The sequence below is a fragment of the Vanellus vanellus genome (assembly GCF_965231255.1).
Source record: "Vanellus vanellus genome assembly, chromosome: 3".
NCBI lineage: Eukaryota > Metazoa > Chordata > Aves > Charadriiformes > Charadriidae > Vanellus > Vanellus vanellus.
This window is the reverse complement of record NC_138907.1, coordinates 111302566-111325571: the sequence shown is the minus strand read 5'-3', so window position 1 is coordinate 111325571 and position 23006 is coordinate 111302566.

Genomic DNA, 23006 nt, shown 5'->3' with positions numbered 1-23006 from the left:
TATTTTCTTTTCATGCAAAATTTCAGAATGCATGCTATATCATCAGTTGTCTTCTTTCTTAGAACACCTTTGAATACACATGAAAATGTATCTAGATTGCCTCTCCTACTTGCAAGAAAGAAAGAACGCGGCATGACAAAGATTGCAATGTCTAGTTTTAAACATTTAGTAAATTTTCAAGTGTGAAACCAGGAGGGCTATAAAGTAGATTAATACTTCTCGTTGCAGTAATATATGTCTAATTAACTACTGCTTCTGTAAGTGTAAGAAAAAACAGACATGTTTTCATAGATTTTTATATTACAAACTCTGAAGAAATTACTGTAATGCTCTAGAGTAACTTACTTCATAAGTCTGGACATAGGACTTCCCTGAATTAATTCCTACTTGAATTAGAGTATAGATTGTAGAAAAGAATCTAATCTCAATTAACATCTTTAACAATGCTTGAATAACAAGATTGTGACTAAATTATTCTAGGAAATGAAGGCAAATTCAGTAATGATAAACTATGCTATAAGTGCACCAACATCTACCCAACTCTTTAAATGTTATTGTAGTCCAAATCAAATTTTAAAAAATATATATGAAATATATTTGTTCTGTGTTTTCAAACCCTTTGGGGGTTTTTTTTGTTGTTTTGTTTTTTTTTTTTTTTTTTTAATAAATCAGAACAATTCCATCTACCCAGGTATTAGTTCCTGTCCTCTAAACCAGTCATGCCCAGATCTGGAAAACAGAACAGGATCATTTTGTGGGGTATATGGTATGACTTCACTGAGAGCAACTTACACATGCAGAACTCTTCACAAAGTAAAAAAAAAAAATAATTAAAAATTAAAGGCTGCACAGACATCCCAAGATTTTGATTGCTCTCAGCAAATTAAGTTCCCAGTGTTAGGAAAGATCTATTACTGTTTTCAGTGTGTATATTTAAAATCAGTCTGGTATGTGTGTTTAAAGTAACAAGGTAGACATCAGAAAGTTAACGGTTTAATAACAGGTTGCCTAAGAATGCCAGGGCCCTTACAGTGATCTGAATGTAATTGACAGCTATTATTCTTCACTTAGGAGCAATGGCCCACCCCAGGAGCAATGAACAGACAAATCATACAGTATCATGTTCCTTCTTGATTGAACAGCTTCAGGGGCCCATGGCTAACTGCATGGCCTCTTGTTCAGCTGCAAAAGTGTCTTTTTATTTGTTTGAGGAAGTGCACAATTCAATACAGAGGTGAAAGAGAGGCCATTTCTCTTTTCTTTTTTTTTTTTTTTTTTTCCTTCCCCCCCTCAGCCTCAGAAAGGTCAGGAGCCTGCTTCATCTGTCATGCTTAATCAGCTGATGAAAACTCTGCTGATGCACGAGGTTGTGGCTCCTCTATTTTAAGCATAAATCTTAATGGAAGAATCATTCTGTAATGTGTTACTTCCTGAAATGTGGAGCTGCTCTTTTAGGAGTGTGCTGGAGGCTTCTGGTAGCATGGGTGTACAGTGTTTCTGGAGTTCTCCCAGGGCACCATGCTTTTGTTGGGTGATATATGTGACAGCTTCCCAATTGCATGCGATAAGGCATGTGGTCTCAGACTCCAGCAAAAGGCTGTAACAAAGGGACTAGACATCCCAACTGGAATGTTAAACAAGTCATCATGACTACAGTTAACAGGATGCTGTTGACTAAGGAACAAAGATGGGAGTACATTTCAGTTGCAAATATGCAATTGCTCATTCACTTCCAACCCATCATCTTTCTGATTCAAAGTGTTTGTGGAACAGTGGAAAAATGCTGTGTGTCTAGTAAAGGTTGGCAAAAGATTGTAAGCGTTGAGCTAGAGAGGAAGACAGAATTATGCAATGTTGGCACAAGTGGTCCTTTGTCCTGGCTGGTAGGTCTGGCTGAGCATGCAGAGGGACAGAGACTGTCCCTCTCTTTTTAGTGACACATCTCTTTTAAAACCCTTTTGAAATCTTTACGGTAAAGGATATCTTTTCACTAAAGATTATCTATCTGCCTTCCATGTTATTAGTCTTCAAATACGACACATTTTTTACACACATGCATTCCAGGAAGGCCCAAGAATTTTTCTCAGGAAGAAGGCCCTACAAAGAAAACTGAAGCACCATGAGATGCAGTGCCTTCTCTACTGTAATGTAAGATGCTCAGAAAGCAACAGGGGAATGAGTTGCAACATAGAAATATGCTGTCCGAAATGGTTATGGATCCTGATTTTTGCCACAGGATGAAGGAAAAGGAAACAATACCCAGCCTCAGACAAAATGAAAGTAGTCTACACCACTTCTCCTTTTTAATGAGTCTAATCTCCCAGAAACACACGACTGAAAAAAGAAAAGGAAATGATACCTAGGGACTTTGTGTGGGCTCAGAAGTGAAGAAGTCTTGATGTGGCCTGTGTCAGGTATTCTGACAGGAAAATGTTGTTTGCTGTTTAAAAAAAAATCCAACAGAACTAGCTGGATTTCAAGAAAAGTGTTGTCCCATAGGCTGATGTGCAATTAAATTGTTCATCATGTATGTACTGAATTTATGAAGTCCAGCACCCAGAATGATAGGGCTTCAACAAAGAGCCTTCACAACAGCCTCCCTCTACCCCAGTTTTACCTCATGAAATAGGGACATATTTCTCACTGTATCACAATGTACAAGAAAACACAAGTGAATGAAAACACTAATACAAGAGATGTATTACATGCACAGAGCATTCATCAGCTCTCCTCTGACGTACACAGAATTCAAGGTCCTTGCGCTTGCTAGAACATTGTATGAATACTGCCAATAAGTTCATGGCATCTTGAACTTGAAAATGCTACCTTGGGCATAACATACATGGTGCACCTTCAGAGAAGCTGAAGGACATTTAAACATACAACCACCTCAGACAGACATAGGTGTGTGTGGAGGCTCCATCACCCTCTAAAACAGCTTTTCCAAACATACAGGCTGCAACCTCATGAAGAGTCATGATGGTAATTCTGTTTCTGGTACTAAGCCAGAAGCTCAGTTTGCAACCACATGTAAAGTTGCAACTGGAAAGGATTTGGGAACCGGTATTCTAAGGACAAAACACAACTCTGCAAGTTACAGCAATGTCTCAAGATTGAGTGCATGTATGCTCATGTGTGTGTGATTCATGTCACTCGTTCCCCACCTACTGGTGGCATTTTTAAGGCCTATAAGCCCTAATGCCCCTGCTATGAGTGATGTAGAGGTTACCACTAGTTAACCCCATAAAAATGTGCAATCAGCTAATTGGAAAATTCTAATTAAGCCTGTGCTCATGGTGCAGACATCCATTTATGAAAGGCACTCAGCTTGTCTATATGACTGGCCTGCTTGCCACCGGAGAGCAGCAATGGGGTTGGGCAAGCTTTCCTTTCCCAACCACTGGAGCATGATGGCCCGGATGACTGTGTTGATGGCTGGCTTGCTGAGGGACGATTTTTCTGCTGCAGCCACCCATGGTTCCTTAGTTCCAGCTGCCTATTCATCCATGTTCCCCGTTCTCTCTAATCGCCATTTCAGAAACAAAATGAACGGTGGTGAACACAACTATCATTAGGAAAAACGATGACAATTAAATATAATTAATAAACACTCCTATTACAGGGCATATGCATGCTGTGTGTCTAAACTGGACTGAGTCTGAAAATTAGTACACCTCATTACCCAAATGAATTGGAATTACACAGCACAACTTCCACTATTAATACAGCTTAAAGAAATCCTCCATTTTTTCTCATGTATATCTGTTTCCAGAAAACTATGTGCTTTTTAGTCAAAGAATATTAGAATGAACATTGCTAATCACATCAGTCCAGATGGTTGGCTCTCTTCTTGCCAAGTGGAAGTATTGTAACCTATTTAATGTGCAATTTACATAAGCTCCATGTTAATAAAGATCCATGAGCTTGTGGACTTTTTCTCTACTCTTTTCTATATCACAGGCTCAGTCCACAGAAGCAGAGCATGGTGCTTGTGACTGCCATTGATGTTGGCTGCTGAAGTCAGGACTGCTCAGTGCCTTGCCCCCAACCTTTTGTCCCTGTCTTCTCACAGCAGTATGGGATCCTGTAATTGGTCATTATCCCATTTTGAAGTTAAAAGTGCAGTTAGGAGCATATATGCCAAGCCCACATTAATCTGTGGTAAAGGCTGGACTGAAACCTAGCTCAAAATAAAATTATCCTGTTATTGTGTGCATTCAGTCTGCATTCTCGGACCAGCTGGAATGTGTTAAAATTGTTTTGTGTTTATGGACTCTCCATCTAAACCTTACACAATTTAATTTTCTGTGGAAATTTACTAACTTTGAGGCTACTGTGCACCCTGTTCTTCAGTCCAGCTAGGATTTTCTCTGTGGCAGGTCACACTATGCTGGCGATCACAACATATTTTTCTGATGGGTGGAATTATATGCTTATAAATTCCTCTTGGTATCTCCATAACTCATATGAGAAAAGTTTTTGTTGCTGAGAGCATATCTCCAGCAGGTTTGGCAGGTCATACACCTTTCTGTTATCCAACCATTATGTGGAAAGAAATCATACAACCACAGATCATCTAACATTAAATCATAGGCTTGGCTGTACATCCCCCACTTTTCCTGGATCTTTGAGAGATGCCTATAGAAGGCAGAGACTTCTTTTTTCTAGTTAGTGTAGAAACTCACTGTAAGAGTACTTGGCTTTGAAGAACTTGTTGTTTGTACAAATGGGACAGACACCAACATGGGAAACAGGCAAAATTGTTTCCAAAGCCATATAGGAGTTTAAAGGGTGATCTATCACATGGCTCCTACAAGGTTGTGCTACCTGGATTAACAATAAAAATCTAACCTAAATCTGGAAAAGAGGCCACCAGTATCTGAGTATTTTCTAATTTGGTAGGTTGTTGGCCCATGCGGGCTTGTTCTCCTAAAAGCACTAGAACCTATTTAATTATTTATTTCATGTTTAATACTTTCACAGTTAATTTAACAATTAACATTTCAAACTGTATTAAAGCCTATTGAGAGTATTCCCACAGGTAGTAGTGGTGGAGGTTGCACATCCACATCTCTACTGTGTAACAGATCCCAATAAGATGCCGAGGGCTTAGCACTTTCTGGTGTTGAATTCAGCCGTCTTTGATGCTGCTGGAGAAAGGTTGGAGCTAATGAGATTGAAGATCAGATACCCCAGGATGGGTTTGGCCCACCCAGGTATTTCTCCTACGAAAAAGAGGACTACCAAACAAGATGACTTTCTGGAGAAGTATCACATGGCCCAGAGTTGTCTGAATCTGCTGTTATTATGTTCTTCTTCACTGTTTCAGACAAACACGACATACTGGATCCCTGAAATCTCATGTGCCTTTGTGATGTTTTATTCACCTACCTTTGACTAACAGGTCATCAACTTCCCAGGGTATATGGGCATGAAAATCCATGTTTTGTGTGACCAAAGGAGAAGTATGGTCCTCTACTCTCCGTGCAGAGACTGTTCTAAGAGAAGTCCCTGCCCCCAAGAAGATGGTGCAGCACGTTCACTACTCATGTGCTGGCACTGGAAGACGAACCAAGGGGAGCTGTGAGTGGAGGAGAAGATTATCCATTCCAAAAATACAGCTGTATTAGAAGAAACAAGTTTGTTCATTTAAAAGCACAGGGCATCAGACAGTCTTTTACCACATGATACAGTATTTGTGGGGAGGGTTGGACTGTAGCGTCGTTTGTGTCTTCCTCTGGATGGGCTCAATTTTGCACTAGTATAATGTCCAATGTCCAAATGGCACAATCTAATCTGTAATAAACAGCCAACATGGCTCTGATGCCAGAATAGAAAAACAGGAAAATAAACAGGTAAATTTAAAAAAGAGAAATAAAAACTCAGAAAGAAACATACTGGTCAGACAGACTGCTCTAGTACAAAGGGTAATTGGTACTTTGGAAATATACTCCAAGAAACTTCTTATTGCTATTAAATTGAATCTTGCTATTAAAATGAATTTTGCTATTAAAACTATGACATCAGAGAAGACTTTATAATAGAAAGGATAGTCCATAGCATCAGTTGACTGGGAGGGCTATGCGATGTTTGAAACTGGAGCTTTTTAAGAACTGCTTGCACAGACAGCCAGCGGTCTTTTTAATGCTTTTCAGCTGCTGGGGATCTCAGCTGAAATTTTTGTAGTAACTTGTGTGTGTGTGTTTATGTATATGTATGCACACAATGGGGGGTTAAGAGAACAAATTCTTATAAAACAAGAACATCCTAGATTATCTATTATCAAGACAATACTAATTATGGGACTATTCAGGGATTATGTGCTAGAAAACATTAAAACTCCCAAACCACTACTTTTTAAAGTGAATTTCTCCTATGCACAGCTTCTTACACAAAGCTCAAGGTGGCACTTGCCTGCCTCTGCAAGCCTGGGGACAGCCAGTAAAATCTCCCCCGAGGGCTGCTTCACAGGCCCAGGGCACTCACTGCTCGGTGCCCTGTTGTGCCAGGCCTGGAGCGAGCACGTGTGCTCAGTAGGTTTTACTGAGACTGCAAAGTTCTGATTGGGACTCTTCTGCCTCAGTGTAGCAGCTGTTCTTGCAAGCCTCTGTCAGGGCTGATGAGGCTAAAGTAGCTCTTAGTTTTGGAGGGGGAGAGGAGAACGGATAGGACGACTCTGCCATGTCCCTTTCTGCCTGGTTGTCTATGACTCCTTGAAAACAAACAACTCAAAGTCTGAGTGAGACTATTTTCAAACATCGCCAGTCTCCAAGACTCCAAGCCTGAAAATTCAGGGGAATATTTTGTTGACAGGAAACTGTCACTTGCTTTTCTGACAGACCTTGCCTTGTTTGGTTGCTGGGGCTTTTTTGCCTGTTTCAACTGAAATGTTGAAATATCCTTTCCATCTGTATGGGGAAGATAGAATTGCTCAGGAGTGATTTCTTCTAACCTTTAGAAAACACCTCCATAGTCTTCTACTGGCTGCTTCTAATGCCTCCTGCTGCTTTAACCTCTGTTTTTCTACAGAATTGTGTGTTTATGGCATTTTAATCAAGTCTCCTTATTAAAAGTGTGAGCACCATTTTATGTGAGGTGAAGGCTTGAGCACAGTCTACATCAACACCTGACAGAGCCTGGTGATTATACATAACCTACATAACAGCTTTTCTGTTACACTTTTGACTAAGTTCTCACTCCTTTCCTAAACCCTGACAAGACAGGCAATCTGCCTTCCCATTAGAATCTCATGCGCACTGCCCACCATTACAGTCAGCTATCAATGAATGGGGTGACTGTAAACTAAGCTATATTTACTGGTACCTGCTAGTACCAGCTAAGTCTTCTTTATCTCTTAATATAAAAAAAGCCCTGGTGAGTACATGTGCTTGCAAGATTTACAGTAGGGATTAGAATCTGGAAGATAAATTTTCCTTCCCATTTCACATACACAACCTATTGCCAGGTCAGGATGCGTTCTGTCACTTAACACAAGGGAAGAGTCTGGCATGAAAACCAGGATGTGTTTTAATCTATTAATCAAAACTGGTGTAAACCTATCTTTAGACCTTGTCCAGACAAGAAAGAAAAATCATGTCCAAACAGAAATAACTAAAACAAGTTCTTACCTGCTTTATTTCTCTGGGTCTTTTTTTCCCCTTTTTTTCTAAATGTTTGAGACTTAGTTGGAGTTTTACTGTTGAAGGACGAACAGGGCCCCTCAAATGACTTATTTCAGATCTGTAATGATTGTGAGTATTTGTATTAATGCTAAAATGTCCAAAAGAGTCTCCAAGCAGGTTTTCATTTATACTGGATATTATGCCAACATCTAGAAAGAATTTTCTTCTACAAAGACTTCAGAAAGGTTTCAGAACCTGGAGGTATTAAAACTTTACCAAAACAAAACTTCAATGCTGGACACTGCTGCTGAACTCTGGCAAATATCTTATGTTGATGACTGAATTGTCACCTCAGTAACTACTGAATCCTATTTTGGACATTCAGATTACTCTTATTACCCATTTCTGGGTTTGATGCTGATCTTACAATTGGTTCTGCTTAAGCGAGCCCAAACCCCTTGCTACAGCAATGGTAGAAACTAGTCCTTTCACGTCTTCTGTATATCAGTGCTCTAATGGGGTAGTCTTAATAACTCTTAAAAATTATTTCTGTAAACAAAGAAGAATCTCATTGCAGCCATGTCTCTTTAATCTAACCTATTGTCCGATTGAAAAATCACCTAGATGGTAGAAATATAAACATATTTCTGTCCCATTTGTTCCACCTGTTCTATCAGGTTCTCACCAGTAGTTAAGAACGTCGCAATACCAGGATTTATCAACTGCCTCTCAAATTCAAGAAAGCTAATTTTTAACCTGCTCTTTTATAGCCGGCCTCAGGTTTTAAATCTCCCCATATGACCCTCAAGTAATAATTAGAGCAATTAGTTCCTGCCCCTCTGGGATAATTACTAGCATAAATTGAGCTGACTTTCCTAAAAGTTCCTCTAAAAAGTCAGAAAGAAAGTCAGAAAGAAAGAAAGAAAAAAAAAACAACAAACAAACAAACCCACCCAAACCGCACTAAACAACCGAAGGAAGGAAAAGGCTGTAGAAACAGGCAAAAGTAAATGGGAAAAGGAAAAGCAAGACAAGACAATTTTCCACATTCCATTCCTGTGATGCTGCCTCACTCACAAGCACCACATATATAACATTCCTTCTTGCAGGCAACAGGCCTCCCTACCCCAGGTGCCATCAAAAATTATGGGAGGGAAAAAAAGAGAAACTCATATCTTAAAAGCAACCCTGTTTTTCATCAAAAGGTATTGCTTTAAGGCAGCCATCTGACTGGAAAGGGGGAAAAAAGAATTAAAAGGGTCTTGTTCTCTAAATTTCTATGTAATGCTCAGCCAAAAGAATAACTGAACAGTAATGAGCAGGAACTTGAATTTACCAAGTTAAAGGGAGAAACACTGCAGTGGAATAATTTGCTAGAGGGGATTAGGTGCAGGTCAACATAGCCGTCTGTGGTCAGCAGCAACAAAAGCAGAATCAAGCAGAAATTCTTTGCAAATCCAGTGCCAAGCGTAGGAATGCTGTATTTAACGATTTCAAAACTTGGCTTTGTTCAGAATCAGCACAAACCCAGACAATTTAAAATTTCTTTTTGAAAGAAACAGTACAAGCTGTTTTATTTCTTTCAAAACCTTCTGTTTAAGCAACATTAAAATATTTCTTTTTATTTTAGCTTTTTTTTATACTGTGCAACATACAAAAATATTTAAAGTAAACAAACAAAACCCCCCTCATCTTTCATTCAAATGCATAGAAAGTGTCCTCCACCTTCTTTTTTTTTTTAGTGAGAATGAAATACTGGTGAATTTCAAGAAGTATTTGGCTAGACTCACATGGACACAGAGTATATTCTCCCAGTAATAATAAAGCCATCTCTGCTTCAGAACTTAATTGACCGCTGTTGATTTACTGCAAACATATTGCTTAAGTGCACTCAATCTAGCAGGATATACAATGAAAGCAATTAATATGAAATGATTATTTTGGACTGTGAAAGAGGAAAAAGAGTTGATAAAAGAATCTTGAAAAGATTTCACATCACTTGTCTGATTGTATAAAGCCCTAATTCCTTCTATTTTTCTTCTCTCTATGAGGATACCCTGGTGTCTCCTATTCTGCCCCTCTTTTCTTAAGAAAATATCTCAGGACAAGATTGAGTTTTTACCACCTTTTTACATAGGTGAAAAATGATGTACTTCAACATTATGCTTCTTCTTAACTGTTGATCCTTGGAAGAGATAGTCATGCCCTGTGTGTAAAAGAATGCCAGTTTGCATGGCCCAGCTGCCCTGGAGAAGGACTCTGGGACAGAAAGCCTCCACTCTTGCCCAGGTAAGCAGAGAGCGAGCAGCAGAAGGACAGAGGTTTGGAAGAACTGAGAGCAGGTGTCTGACTTCATTGAGTCAGCCTGTCCCCTGTGCGACCTCAAGGCTGAAGAAGCTCATCCATGAGCAGATGCAACATGGGGCTGGTCTTACGTTGGGTTGACTGGGACAGAAGAAGCACTGAGCAGTCCAGGAGTGATGAAAGTAACAGGCGTCATTCTCAGCTCAACACTTGCCCCATCCAGTCTGCTGTCGTATGACTTGAGTCCTAGGACATGATTTTTGGTTTGCTGGAAGTCCTGTGTTGTTCATCAGCTTTCAGAGAATCATGCCAGGAGCAGAAATTCTTTTGCATGCATGGCAGAAACATAACGGAATTGAGAGCCACAGTGTCAGAGGGAGGAATTTTTTTTTTTTTACCTGAAACTTATTTGTCTCGTGCTGGCTAGTCTGTATGTATTGGTAGGCTGAATACTGAACTCTAGTGAATTGATAAATTTTATTGTTTTGAATAGACAGGCATCAGGACACGCTGGTGTCAGACATAGTACTTAATAAGAATAATATTTAGATGTGTTTTGTAGGTTAACAGAGTGCTGAGTCTGTGTTCTGAGGCACAAATGTCAATACAGGCACAGACCGATTATTCGGCTTTCCACACCTGCATGAATTTGGAGCAATCACAATGAAGGCAAAGAAACTCTAATGATATAAAATATTGAATTACTGTACTACTAGAAAAAAAAAGAAGGATAAGCAACACCTAAATCCTCACATAATGCACTCCTCACATATGGTTAATGCAGTGTGAGTTCAAATGAAATATAGAAATCTAAAATAGCGAGAGCAGATCATGGCTGAAATCAGACACTGCAGGCATATTTATGTTTTCTCCAGTATTTCCTCAGAGATCAGGAAGCACAGCTGACATACATTCAAATGAGGTAATTTCCTTATCCTTGAAGTCAGTGTAACATGCACTTGGTCACTTCAACTAGATGAGGTGATATACATAGGAACTGACAGCTTCATTAAACAGAGTAAGATAGAAGACCTCATGCACCTTTGAAAATTTGCACCTTTCCCACTACTGGTACAAAATATAAATGGTAGGACATGTAACTGGTGAGTTAAAATGTCAGGGTACAAATACTCATCAGACAAGAATCAAGGAGGGCTTCAGGTCTTATAAGGAATCTGCTCTAAACAAAAGGATAATGGAAAAGCTCACATGGACTCTTGTGATACACTACTCTGAACTTTGGGGTAGCATTTAAAGCTTCACAGAAACCTAAATGAACAAGTTAAATCTGTCCAGAGCAGAGGTGCCAACGATTCAGCTGGAAGGGATAACAAAAAGACAAGTGTGAGTTTAGAAACATTTTCATTACATAAAAGTCCAGTCAAGTTTACACAATTCTGCTTCATAAATAAAATTTCTTCCATATTAGTTATTTTGGTTATGTTTCCATTGTATCTGGGTCTGGGGGAAATGCCATGCATTGTAGTTGAATCCTATGAGAATGCTCACTAAATCCCCACATTAAAATTATTTTGGTGTTTTGCAAAGTCCACGAAGGTGCAAAAGATGTTAAAAATGTAGAAATTGAAGGAGGTAATAAGGTGTGTGTTGGCACTGCTAAGCTGAGTCAGTGTGGGTACACGTCACATACCTGTGTGGGTGTAAAGACGATGTGTGGTAGGATATGGGAGGGATTTGACTTTTGTAACGGGATATCAAGCTTAATATCCCAACTAGGAAAGATTTTCTTATCTTCAAACCTAAAAATGCTGCCTTGCAATGAAGTGCAACATCATCTCTGTAAATTTGATTATTTTGAAGCATAAACAGAAGGATCTTCCATTCTTAAGTTCCATTGACAAGAGAACTCAGCACTTATTGTATAAGAGAAGTAATGTGTAAAATCTCAGGAAGATGCTGATTTCTCAAAGTTAAACCTATCTACAAAACACCAATGTGCTGAGTGGTGGCACAGCACTTCAAGATGGATTATTTCCAGTGCAAATTTGATGGCAAAAGTATAAACTTTTTTACCTGTTTCCAAGTGCGTTTCTTAGCTTTTATGCTAAAAAAATCTGGTTTTGATCAGTCCTGAAGACAAAAAAAGCCTGTCTGTGGGCAAGTAAATCTATGTACATGTAAGAGTCCAGAGGAGGGTTCCACCTGATGAATGCCCTTTCACTAGACAGTACTTTCCCTGAAGGCTCCGAAGCTGGAAATACAATTGCATTTCTCATCTGCATTTCCCTATGTTGAAGCAGTGTGGAGTTTCACTTGCTCAGGAAAGAAGGTGGAGAAATGGAGAAATTCTGAGAGGGAGTGTGTCAGATGTATAGCTACGCACAGTGTTAACATATGCTTGGGCTCCCACTCTCTTCAGTCTCTCCTCTACATCACCTGCCTGCTGAGCTGAACATCTTGGAGGTGGTGAGACAACACGACAAGGAGGAACTGTTTTGCCAGCTCTGGCAGAACATAGGAAAAGTGTAAATGGGACAGCTGATACATGGGGTGTTAGGATTTTTGGATAGGACATAGCTTCTGCATTTCATTTCCAATGTTCAGCAACATGTTATGCAGGTACAGTATACTGCTAACTCCTTTCCCAAGCACACAGAAGGTTTAAAACATATTGGAATATAGATAACCCTCTGAAGATTTTCCCCAGCTGAACGTGACTTTTGTTGCCTACACAAAGAAGTACATTCCTGGGTTTTGCATGTAGCAGCTTATTTCTTAACATTGATTCAGTTTGATATGGTGTTGACTCTACAAATGCTGTCTTTTGACTTTGGTGATAATTGCAGGTGCTCGGTACATTTTAAAACATGGGTAAAAGTACTGCAGCTTATTAGGTCCCTAAGATTATACTACTTGATCAGGCATTGAGTCATTTCACCAAAACTCCAGTCTTTGAAGGCAATTGCTTCTAAACGCAATCCAAGACAATTACAGGCAGAATATAATATGTGCTGTATTAAGGCCTAGAGATTAGATAAGGCTCTGAAGAAGTAGTTTGCTCCAATTTCAATAGCTACATTAACTCTTCTGACTCTAGATTCTTGCCACCCATCTAAACATAAATTTTCCCTTTGTGTCTTATCACTCACAAACCTCAACTATTTACAAACAGTGAGAAGTAGGTCACTCCCACTTCTTCAGATCCTGGAGCTGTAATGAAGTGTAAACATAAATGCATTCCTGTTGAGCTGATCATGAGTCAACTTCTATTCTCGCACCTATCTGTGGGAATGAAGCCTAAACAGGGAATGTATGCAAAACTACGGACAGAAATGTTTGGAGAGGAATGTGTTACAAGACCGCTATTAAGCTATCCTTTTTTATTGCCCTCTCCACTTTGTACTCTTTCTTTGTGCCATTTTTCCCTTTATATTTATTTTCCCTTCCATATCACTGGTCTTCCTTAGCAGATTTTATTCTTGTTCAGTAGCTAACTCTTGTTCAGTAACTAATCATTCCTGTTTTCAGTAACATAATATTCCCAAATCACTTTTAAAATTAGATTTTTAACATGCCTGGCCTCTTCTGGATCATTATTTTCTCTGGGCATGTGAAAATTACAAAAAAAACCCGTAGTTATTTTTAAGTATAAAGACAATTGAAGGATAAAAATTTGTTTCACATTAGAAAAATAACATAGCTCTAACTTTTTTTATGACAGTAAAAGATAAGTGATTACAGCTCAGAGCTGGTATCTGAAGTGTTAAGAGCCCTTAGTCTCATAAGAGAAACATTTGATCATTTTAAATTCTGATGTTAATCTGACCAAACATATGGATCTACAACAGAGCCAGTCTCCTTCTGCTCCCTTTGTAATCAAAACAGTGAGAAATACTTTGCAGTACAAGTTCTCAAGTTTCTTTTGGATGCCCTCTTTAGGACAAGAAGTGGTATACCTTAAGAAACTTGCAATATGTACAGCCACTCTTATCAGATAAGTCTTATTTTTGTCCCTGATTCTCCACAGTTCACGGCCTTCCACATCAAGGCAAAGGGAAACAGGTGTTTCATGATTAAGCAGTAAAGCAGCGATGACTCCAGAGCTGCAGAGGAACACTCAGGGAATATATACGACCTAGGTGGCTGTGCTAGTAGGAGAGGCCTATGTTTTCTTTTTGTCTCCCTCCAGTAAATTTTTTCCCAAGCACAATTTAAGAACCCCTGGAGAATTAGGCCCAGAAACCTTGTGCACCTTCATTCATGGACGGACGTACTTGTGCATCTCCCATGAATGTTAATAGGAGTAACGATTTGCACCAAAGAGACAATACACACCGTTGATCTCATTTCTCCTCGATTTTCTCATTTTCTATGCAATTCCTTCAACCTTAGATGGCTTATAGTTTCCCTTCACTGTTGGTCTAGTAGAAAGTAATTTCAAGCACTGCAGGTCTACCCGCAGTAATGACCACGCTAAATGCCATTGTGTGGTTTGGATCTTCACAAATCAAAGCTGTTCTGCTACCTTCTTTCCTGCTCAAAGGTTATAGGTCTAATAATTAAAGTAGCCCCTTGATGAACACATTGAGATCCAGTTTGTATGCCCTAATGGCAGCGATAAGAATAAAATTATAGCTCTTCGTAGCAATCTTTTTTGATATGGTATTAACTCTGCATTGTGTAAAGTTGAAGTGTGGTATTATATCCTTGGATGCCAGCAGAATTTCATTCATGACCAAAATGAGGAAGATATGGCTTCTTGAGACATTCTAAAACTCTGTTTAAAGAAGAAAACTTAGAGGCATAAGCCACCTGGACAAAAGACCACTTTATTTTCTGTTTCAGTCAGTAACAGGATTATTTTCTAAGGCTACTAGTGCCCCAGGTCAGACAAGTATCTGAACACAGGGCTGTACGTTATGGCTTCAGTGGGATTTTTGTGTGTGCTTAAACACATACACTTATCTGCCATTCTGGAGTAGTTACATTTTGCTGAATTAGGATGCAATTCTAGTCGTGCATGCAGTGAAAACAATTGCTAGTAGGAATAAATAAAATTAATATCAGCTTTAAGACTATAAAAATGCACACACACATATCTACAAGCAAAATGAGAAAATGGAGTTGACTGATCTATAGGTAGCCAAAAGCTGTGGCGTTGAGCCATCTATTTTAAGTCCTTAAATCACTGAAGGACATATCATTCTTATACTGAAAATGCTGAATTTCTGTGCAGTTCAGGCTGCAGGGGTCTGTGTGAAGAGAGGTTGGGGCTGTCCCGTACCGGACACAGCTGGCTTCAGCTGGTTCCAAGTAGCTCCAACAGCCCCACCACAGGACAGAGCCAATCCCATCAGCCAAGATGGTGGCACCTCTGGGAAAACGTAGAATCTTAGAATCATTTAAGTTGGAAAAGACCTTTAGGACCATCAAGTCCAACTGTAAACCTAACATTGCCAAGTCCACCATTAAACCATGTCCCTAAGTGCCACATCTACACATTTTTTAAATACCTCCAGGGATGGATATTCCACCACTTCCCTGAGCAGCTTGTTCCAATGCCTAATAACCCTTCCAGTGAATAAATTTTTCCTAATATTGAGTGTAAATATCCCCTGGCGCAACTTGAGGCCATTTCCTCTTGTCCTATCTTTTGTTACTAGGGAGAAGAGACTGACCCCCACCTCGCTACAACCTCCTTTCAGCTAGATGTAGAGAGTGATAAGGCTTCCCCTGAGCCTCCTTTTCTCCAGACTAAATGACCCCATTCCCTCAACCACTCCTTATAAGAATTGTGCTCTAAACCCTTCACCAGCTTTGTTGCCCTTCTCTGGACACACTCCAGCACCTCAATGTCTTTCTTGTAGTGAGGGGCCTAGAACTGAACAGTTTTTGAACTGGGGCCAGTGCAGAGTACAGGGAGATAATTACTTCCCTAGTCCTGCTGACCACACCATTTCTGATACAAGTCAAGATACTACTGGCCTTGACCACCTGGGCACACGGCTGGCTCATATTCAGCTGGCTGTTGACCAATACTCCCAGGTCCCTTTCTGCGGGTCAGGTTTCCAGGCACTCTTTCCCAAGCCTGTGGTGTTGCATGGGGCTGTTGTGACCCAAGTGCAGGACCCAGCAATTGGCCTTGTTGGACCTCATACAGTTGGCTGGCCCATTGATGCAGCCTGTCCAGATCCCTCTGTAAAGCCTTCCGACCCTCAAGCAGATCAACACTCCTGCCAAACTTGTTGTTGACTGCAAACTTACTGAGGGTGCACTCAATCCCTTCGTCCAGATCATTGATAAAGATATTAAACAGAACTGGCCCCAATACTGAGCCCTGGGGAACACCACTTGTGACTGGCCACCAACTGGATTTAACTCTATTCACCACAACTCTTTGGGCCTGGCCAGCCAGCCAAATTTTTACTCAGAGTACACCCATCCAAGCCATGAGCAGCCAGTTTCTTCAGGAGAATGTTGTGGGAAATGGTGTCAAAAGCTTTACTAAAGTCTAGGTAGACAAAATCCGCAGCCTTTCCCTCGTCCACTAAGTGGGTCACCTCATCATAGAAGGAGATCAGGTTAGTCAAGCAGGACCTGTCTTTTATAAATCCATCCTGACTGGGCCTGATCATCTGGTTGTCCTGTATGTGCTGCGTGATGGCACCCAAGATGATCAGCTTCATAACCTTCCCTGGCATCAAGGTCAGACTAACGGGCTGACCAGACTGACAAACTGTAACACTCCCCCCCCACCCCCCCATCCCATCCTCCCTGTGCCACATGAGGAGGTAGAGGAATTAGAAGTGAAGGCAAGAAGTGGAGCCTGGGAATAGGAACGGGTTTCTTTTAATATTTTCCTTTTTATTTCACACTAGCCAAATTATTAATTAAATTTTTATTTTAATTGGCTAGAAATTAAGTTAATTTTCCCCAAGTCCAGTCTGTTTCACCACAATGGTAACCAGTAAGCAATCTCCCTGTCTTTATCTCAATCCATAAGCTTTTTCATTCCTCTTCTTTCTATTTTTTTCCCCTGGTCCTGCTGTGATGGGTGAGGTGGGGCATGAGTAAGGGGCTGGCTGGGACTTTAGCTCTCAGCCAAGGTTAACCCACCACACTGGGTCGAGCTTTTAATACTGTCCCCTTTGCAGTTCAAATACCTGAAACACTTATCTAATTTTAGCCTACAGTTTTTTACTTGGATGTGTTGTGAATTGGATGTGTTGTTACATCTTGTGGGGGATGGTGGTTGTCTTGGGCACAGTGATCACGAAATGGTAGAATTTTCAATTCTTGGTGAAGCAAGGCGGGAGCCAGCAGAACTGCCACCTTGGACTTCCGAAGGGCAGACTTTAGCCTGTATAGGAACATGATCAAGAGTGTCCCTTGGGAGGCAGTTTTGAAGGGCAAAGGTGCCCAGAAAAGCTGGTCATACTTCAACCAGGTACTCTTAGAAGCACAGGAGGCAGCCATCCCCATGTCTCAAAAAACAAGTTGACAGGGAAGAAGACCAGCTTGGCTAAATAGAGAGCTTTGGCTGGATCGCAGAAAAAAAAGGAAAGTTTACATTCTCTGGAAAAGGGGGTTGGCAACTTATGAGGATTACTAAGATATAACAAAGCTATGTAGGGGGAAAATTAGAAGGGCCAAAGCTCAAACAGAACTCAGCTTGGCCACTGCAGTTAAAGATAATAAGAAGAGATTCTTTCAATATATCAACAGAAAAGGGAAGACTAGGGAAAATGTAGGCCCACTGATGAATGCGATGGGTGCCCTAGTTGTGGAAGACACAGAGAAGGCAGAGTTACTGAATGCCTTCTTTTCTTCGGTATTCGCTGCTAAAGCTGTCCTTCATGAATCCCATACTCTGAAGGCAAAGGGGAAGGTCTGGAGAGAGGAAGATTTTCCCTCAGTTGAGGAGGACCGCGTCAGAGACCACTTGGCCAAGCTGGACATACATAAGTCCATGGGCCCTGATGGGACGCACCTGCGGGTGCTGAGAGAGCTGGCGGATGTTATTGCTAGACCACTCTCCATCGTCTTTGAAAGGTCATGGGGAACAGGAGAGGTGCCGGAGGACAGGAGGAAGGCTGACATCACTCCAATCTTCAAAAAAGGCAAGAAGGAGGACCCAGGGAACTATAGGCTGGTTAGTCTTACCTCTGTCCCTGGGAAGGTAATGAAGCGACTCATTCTGGATGTCATCTCCAAACATGTTAAGGAACAGGAAGTTATTGGAAGTGGTCAACATGGATTTACCAAGGGTAAATCATGCTTGACGAATCTGATAGCCTTCTATGATGTTATAACTGGTAGGCTGGATGAGGGGAGAGACGTAGATGTCATCTACCTTGACTTTAGCAAGGCTTTTGACACTATCTCCCATGACATCCTCATTAGGAAGCTGAGGAAGTATGGGCTAGATGAGGTGACAGCGAGGTGGATTGAGAATTGGCTGTGGAACAGAACTCAGAGGGTTGTGATCAGCGGCACAGAGTCTCGTTAGAGGCCTGTAACCAGCGGTGTCCCCCAGGGGTCAATACTCGGTCCAATTTTGTTCAATATATTCATCAATGACCTGGATGAGGGGACAGAGTGTATCCTCAGCAAGTTTGCTGATGATACCAAACTGGGTGGGGTGGCTGACACCCCAGAGGGCCGTGCTGCCATCCAGCGTGACCTGGACAGGCTGGAGAGCTGGGCAGAGAAGAACCTAATGAGGTTCAACAAAAGCAAGTGCAAGGTCCTGCACCTGGGGAGGAAGAATGCTAGGCACCAGTATAGGGTTAGGGGTGGACCTGCTGGGAAGTAGCTCAGAAGAGAAGGATCTGGGGATCGTGGTAGACAGTAAATTATCCATGGCCCAGCAATGTGCCCTTGTTGCCAAAAAGGCCAATGGAATCCTGGGCTGCATAGGGAAGAGTGTGGCCAGTAGGTCGAGGGAGGTCATTCTCCCCCTCTACTCTGCACTGGTGAGGCCGCAACTGGAATATTGTGTCCAGTTTTGGGCTCCCCAGTTCAAGAGGGACAGAGAACTGCTGGAGCGAGTCCAGCGAAGAGCAACTAAGATGACTGAGGGATTGGAGCATCTGCCTTATGAGGAAAGGCTGAGAGAGCTGGGACTCTTTAGCCTGGAGAAGAGAAGGCTGAGGGGAGACCTTATTATGGCATACAAGTATCTAAAGGGTGGGTTGAAGGAGGATGGAGCCAGGCTCTTCTCAATGGTTCCCAGTGACAGGAAGAGGGGCAGTGGGCACAAGTTAGAACACAGGAAGTTCTGTTCAAATACACGGAAACACTTCTTTACGGTGAGGGTGACAGAGCACTGGCACAGGCTGCCCAGGGAGGTTGTGGAGTCCCCTTCTCTGGAGATTTTCAAGACCCGCCTGGATGCAGTCCTGAGTAATGTGCTCTGGGCAATCCTGCTTTGGCAGGGGAGTTGGACTAGATGATCTCTAGAGGTCTCTTCCAACTCTGAAAATTCTGTGATTCCGTGAATTCAGATTGTGAACTTGCAAAGCATTGATTGTTGCATATTCAAAGTTTTTCTCTGAGTTATGGAAAAGCATTACTTATTAATCTTTAATCTCAGAAATTTAAGAAACAATGTAAAGAAAACAAAACAAAAAGAAACAAGACAATTACCGATGAGAAAAAGGGATTGAGACATGATTACTCTGCATTTTTAAACTCTTGCAAGTAAAGATGGAACAATATTGCCTGCATAACAGAAACTGACTCCAGAAATCTCCGTAAATGACTTGCGGATCTGAGGGGACTGATCTGGCCAGAGATAAAGTGAAATAAGAATAATCTTAATTTATTTTTGGGCAGTTCTTGATATACAACTTAAAATTCTTTGAAGTGTCTCAACAAGTTTAATACATTAAGGAAATAGTCTCCAAACAGACATTTTTTCCGAACAATTATAATTCCATAGATTCAAATTCCTTCTTTTTTACAAGTTAAAACAATAAAATGGAGCATATGTAAGCTTTTAAAATGGTATCTTTTGGAAAGAAAATCAGTCATTTAAGTCAATTTCATACATTTTTTCATATGTTTTGAACTTTCTAACAGGAACATCTTCCAAAATTATATTAAATGAAGCCCTGGGTAGCAAAAAATTTCCCATGAATGTTGGTTTTGTGTTACTGCTAAATTGCTTCCCGTACATTAGATTAGTTTCTTGCATAACATTGCAGTATTCAGTGCTTCTGCTTTTTCTCTGCTGCTATTTCTAGGCCTTATTCTTCTTTATTCACCTGTGGGGACAGGGAACTATCTGACAGATATTGCCACCTGCTGAGGTAGAAACTTGGGAGACTGGCCTAAAAATTAAACAAGTTACTGAACTAAAATTTCTGGTTGGGTAGTCTACTCGGACTGAGCATGATATCTCAAAGTACAGGTGCCTACTGGTTGGAGCTAAAGGATCTGTTCCACCCACAAAGAGGTGTCAGCAAAGTTGTGCCTGACTGAGTATGCACTAGCTATGAAGAATGATGTTGACTCACACTGGCTTTGTAGACCCCTATCCTCTGTGGCTGGAAAAGATCGCCACGATGACCTGGACTGGGCTCCTGCATGTACAGGGTGTACAGTTTCTTATAAAACTAGATTAAATCTGGATGATGGGAAGGGCCTCTGGTGATTATATCCCTGTATGCCAGAAAAAGTAATTCAGTTGTAAATGGAGAAAATTTGAGCTTGTGGCATGATATGATACAGGTGTACACACTAAAGTAGCTGATGTTAATTGTGATGAACTTCACCCTACAGAATTCCCTTCCTTGCTAAATCATTATTTGAAACAAAGCTTTTTCTATTAAATAAAAAAAAATAAAATTACATTAATGGTTCCAAATAGTGGTATATGTGTGTAACACTTTCAGTTCTTCAAATACCCTAATTTGTAGGAAAAATGTAACTTGTGTTCTTAATTCAGCACTCAGTTATTTGTTGAAGGTTTTTCTTTGACAGGCAAATTCATAGAATCACAGAACCATAGAATGGTTTAGGTTGGAAGGTACCTTGAAGATCATTGAGTTCCAACCCCCCTGCCATAGGAAGGGACACCTCCCACTACCCCAGGTTGCTCAAAGCCCCATCCAGCCTGGCCGTGAACACTTCCAGGGATGGAACCTCAACAACTTCCCTGGGCAATTTCTTCCAGTGCCTCACTACCCTCAGAGTGAAAAAATCCTTTCTGATACCCAATCTAAACCTACCCTCTTCCAGTTTGAAGCCATTCCCCTCACGTTATCACCGCATGCCCTTGTAAAAAGTCCCTCTCCATCCTTCTTGTAGGCCCCCTTCAGATACTGGAAATCTGCTGCAAGGTCTCCCCGGAGCCTTCTCTTCTCCAGGCTGAACAACCCCAGCTCTCTCAGCCTGTCTTCATAGGAGAGGTGCCCCATCCCTCTGATCATCTTTGTGGCCTTCCTCTGGACCCTCTTCAACAGGTCCATGTCCTTCTTATGTTGAGGACTCCAGAGATGGACACAATATTCCAGGTGGGGTCTCATGAGAGCAGAGTAGAGGGACAAAATCACCACCTGCTGGCCCTGCTTCTTTTGATGCAGCCTTCTGGGCTGCGAACACGCATTGCCGGCTCATGTTGAGTTTGTCATCAACCAACATTCCCAAGTCCTTTTCCTCAGGGCTGCTCTCAATCCGTTCTCTGCCCAGCCTGTATTTGTGCATGGGATTGTCCTAGCCCATGTGCAGAACCTTTCACTTGGTCGTGTTCAACTTCATGAGGTTTGCACAGGCCCACCTCTCAAGCCTGTCCAGGTCCCTCTGGATGGTATCCCTCCTCCCAGCATGTCAACCGCTCCACGCAGCTTGGCGTCATCAGCAAACTTGCTGAGGATGCACTCCATCCCAACATCCATGTCACCAACAAAGATGTTAAACAGCACCGGTTCTTTCCTTTTTCCTCAGACATGTTTTCCCTTTGAAAATACCACTGATCAAATAACTTTCTCTTTACTGTGGCACAGAGAGAGTTCCTTGAGCTTTGTCTCATACGGCACATTCCTTGTCCCTGTCTTTCTTTGAACTCTTTCTTGTGTTTCCATATCCTGTTTGTAGAGTGAATCCAAGAACTGGTTGCAATCATTTCACAATGTCTGTGTTCAGGAATTTTATCAGTTAAACCCTTCTTTTGTTTTTACGTTCATGTTAGTGAAGTTGAGGTGTTATGGGTGTGCATTAGAAGGAAGCACTCAGAAAATATCAATTTTTTTGTTAATGTTTCCAATATTTTATTTGATGCTCCTGGGCATTTAGGGTTTAAGGTTGGGATACTTTTTCTTTCAAAAGGTCAACATATATTTACTACTTTTTAATGTGACATTGTAGTTGCACAAAACTCAGTATAATCTATATTAATAGAATATATGAATAAATGTATATTAGAAAAGCCACCATTTCTCTCATCCATATACATTTATTATATGATAGAACAGTGTCCTGTTGAATATAGGACATTATTGTCCACCTGACAAGCAGTTCTACTCTGCTTCAGATATTTTAAGCCAGGTTTCAACTGGTATTTAATAGCCAAAGAAGGAAAAGTATATGCTAAAGGATTTGCAAAAGCACTCAGATACTTTATTCCACAAGAGTTAGGTAAGTAGTGTTGTGAAAGTTTGTACATACCTAGGTCGTATTTGCTATTTACTGTCTAAATCACTGTTAGTTGGGTGTGTGAAGTTGTCTTATGGTGCCTAATTTGCAAGCACATAGTGGATCTAGCTCCGTATGGGATTTTCACATTTTTTGAAGTTTGGACTTCTGCCACCTGAGTTAATACTCCCTCTGTTGAGAGAGTGTTGAGCCTGCACTCGTACACTGACTTGATGTTTCATTTTTCTTTTGCATCATGAAGAGGCAAACTCTGGTGAGGCCTTGAAGTTACCTGCTAGTTCTCAGCTTACACATTAGTTGTTCTGGAGATACCTTTGGTTTTCCTTCAATTTCTGGTGTGATGATCACTAAAGAACAAGCCCTTGGCTCTGTGCAGGGTAGCCACAAATTACGCCAATAGGGATACAGGGAGAGATAATTTTATAACTTTTATTAAGCTGGTATAGCCTAGGTAATACACTC